The sequence below is a fragment of the Toxorhynchites rutilus genome, chromosome 3 (assembly GCF_029784135.1).
Source record: "Toxorhynchites rutilus septentrionalis strain SRP chromosome 3, ASM2978413v1, whole genome shotgun sequence".
In the NCBI taxonomy this organism is placed as follows: Eukaryota; Metazoa; Arthropoda; class Insecta; order Diptera; family Culicidae; genus Toxorhynchites; species Toxorhynchites rutilus.
In genome coordinates, this window is record NC_073746.1 from 6,098,989 (window position 1) to 6,102,354 (window position 3,366).

Below are 3,366 nucleotides of genomic sequence, written 5' to 3' on the forward strand. Positions count from 1 at the left end.
ATTCATGCGTATAAGTTTTCGCTGTATTCTTTTAATGCCGAAGTCCTCACAGTTTCAATTTGGCGCCCAAATCAGACAAGCAATGCTACGTATAATTGTGCAGAGAGCCTCCGATGTGTAGAGATCGTCGAATCCTATTTTCGGATTTCGTCGGATGAATCTTAAGACTGCAAGAGCTTCGCAGAAAGCATAGAACAAAGCTTGTGATCTATTACTCCAAATCAATGATTGAGTCTCTACGAGTCTCTACGGGTTATCGACCGTTTGTTTATGTAGTAGGGGAACCGCGGGTAATACGGACAGGGGGGGTAATATGGACAGGTAGTTGATTTGTATAGTTACATTTTGAATTTCAGATTTCTGTTAATGAGAACACCTTCTACATGTTATTCTATAATATTTAAGCCACCCTATGGCAATGAATATTGTTCAAAAGTGGAAAAAGATAACAAAAACCCGTATGTGGATGTAATTTTAGCTGCTTCTTTATTAAGCACTAGCTGACCCGGCAAACTTCGTCCCGCCCAAAATTTATTTTTCGTTATCACATTAACGTTTTCTTACTAAGCGCATGTTCATGGGTCCAATCGCAGAACTGTTCATTGATTGATCTTCTCATCTACCCTTTGGAATTACCTTTTACTATAAAATTCCTAGTACTCCTATCAAAACTCGTTATTATAATATTATTATTAGGGGATCATTTTCAAACTGGAAGATTAAAGTTCAAGATTTTTCAACCACTTGTAAATAACATGCTTCTCGATTTCGTTAGCGCAAACATCAAATAGACTAACAACGCTTGTCACTATGAAATTGTAGAACATTTTATTTCTTTTGGCTTAACATCTTTACAACATGGCTGATTCAACATGGCCTGATTCAATGTTACCGGGAAACAGAACAACTACCGCAGAAGTGGAAAGATGGGGTTATTTGCCCTATCTTCAAGAAAGGAGACTTTCGTGCAATCACCGTCCTTAATGCCGTCTACAAAGTGCTTTCAGATTCGATTCGACAAACAGATTCGTGGGAGGTTATCAGGCCGGCTTCATCGAAGGTCGGTCTACTACTGACCAAATCTTCACCTTGCGGCAGATTCTCCAGAAATGCCGTGAGTACAGAGTTCCCACGCACCATCTATTCATCGACTTTAAAGACGCATACGATTCAATAACACGAAAAGAGCTATGGAGAATCATGGACGATATATCTAGATTTTGAGTGGTTTAATATCAAAATTTTATAGTTTTATTTCGGTTTGTGAGTTAGCAGAGAAGCGATATTAGGTATGAACGGAAAAGTAAATTTAAAAAAAAATTAAATTTAAATTATTGAAATAATTGTACTGGTGGGGTGAAACGTGGTAGGATAGACTGTGAGAAAAGTCTATTCGATCTATTCCTAAGGAATGCCCTGCGTCTATAAACGGAAATCAAATCGCCAAATGTGGACTGTTTAGAAGCTGACTGGAACCAAAAGCGAAATAGTTGATGGTCTGTTCGTTTATACTGCTGAAAAGAATGATATCACTTCTAGGTGGATTAATTCGATTTTTTCATTATTTAATGGATATTCGTAACGAGTTCAGACCTTGGTTGTGTTGTGTCCACTTTGGATACAGTGTGTACAAACGCTTAACGTAAAACGTCATTAATAGAGTGACATTAAGAAACGCTTGATAACGCATAGGAGGTGTTTTATAAATAAACATTGAACGAGTCTGACAGAACGTTCTCGACCATAGTGATTGTTATGTCCACTGAAACAAATACGGTAAAATAGTTAAGGATGGGCTAATCGGATTCAGATGTTTCACAGTAAAAAAAAGGTGTGTGTTGGACCAGGGTCGTAACTCGACTCCCGACTCATTTCAATATTTTATTGCATGAAACCTTTCTCCAAGGGAGACACTTATATTTATAGCAAGGTTTGCGTCTCTTTCTGATCTGATTCTATAATCAGAACTGTCATTTGACAGTACATCACAATTCTTCCCCTAATGGAAAGTTCTATTTAATATTTTATAATCGTAACTACTAATATTTCTATTTCTTATTTTTCAGATATTTTTCAATAGTGAAACCCTTCTGACAAATCATGAATTCAATAAATCATTCGAAATTTCAACTATAAAACTGTAACTTAATAATATAAACTGTTTAACCATAAACGAAATCGTTGTCGACCTTCGTCGTTCGTTTTCTTTTCGAGCGCCTTGTTCCAGAAGGAGAATTAGGCAAAATATCAGAATATTTCCTCTTACGGATCCTTGTGGGCGGCTCTACTACTGACTGATGTTCTGAGATGATCATGACTATTGCCAACCGGCAATCTGTCTGTACGGTTCGGAAGGGACAGCGTTACAGTAGATTTTGAGGATGTCTTATCAGTAGTGAACCTCAGCTGATTTCGATGAGCCATTAGGCGAACGTTTCCAGTTTCCGTTTCCACCTGAAAAATATTTTTAGAAAAACGTTTTATAAAAACTGCTTTCGTCCAACGAGCATTGTTATATGGGTTGTTATTTTTGTACCAGACTATATCACCTGTCATCAGATTGTCAAAAGTATCATGTGCTTGATTACTAGCACTCAAGGCGTCATTTAACGTTTTAGGGTCATCAGATGGCTGTGATGTTAGTTGTCTGCTGGCACGTTTTTTTGGGTTAAGTAAATCCAATAATGTTTTAGGGACGTAGGAGAAAACTTTCTCTGAAGGAAACGTACCATCACTAGTCAAGCAATTATTTCTATAATTTAGCAAAAATAAATTTATTTGATCCTCCAAGTCCAATGCCAACATCTCTGGTTCCAGTAAGAACTTCTTTAGAACTTCTTTAACAGTTCGGACTAATCTCTCTGCCTGACCGTTACTGGAAGGATTATACGGCGGGCTCTTAAGCACTTCAATACCTTGTCTTGTCAGAAAATCTACAAACGCAAAAGAATTGAATGGGGGACCACCGTCCGAGACTAAAACATCAGGCAATCCAAAACGAGCAAAAAATGCTACCATCTTTTTCAACACTTTACTACAATCAGTGCCTTTTTTCATCCAATCTATTTCCACCCACTTTGAGAAACTATCCACTGTTAAAAGAAAAGTGTGATGATTAAAATGAAAAAAATCTATGTGTATCCTACTAAAAGGCCTGATTGTAGGAGTCCAATGTGAAATAGTTTTCGGTTTACTGACAATTGCCATACTGGTGCAAATATCACACCCTGATACAAATCTTTCAATATGCTTGTTGATTCCAGTCCAATATACTGTACGCCTAGCTAATTGTTTCATTTTTACTATACCTGAATGGTTCGCATGTAAAAGTTTCAAAACGTTGTTTTGTAATTCGTGTGGTATTAC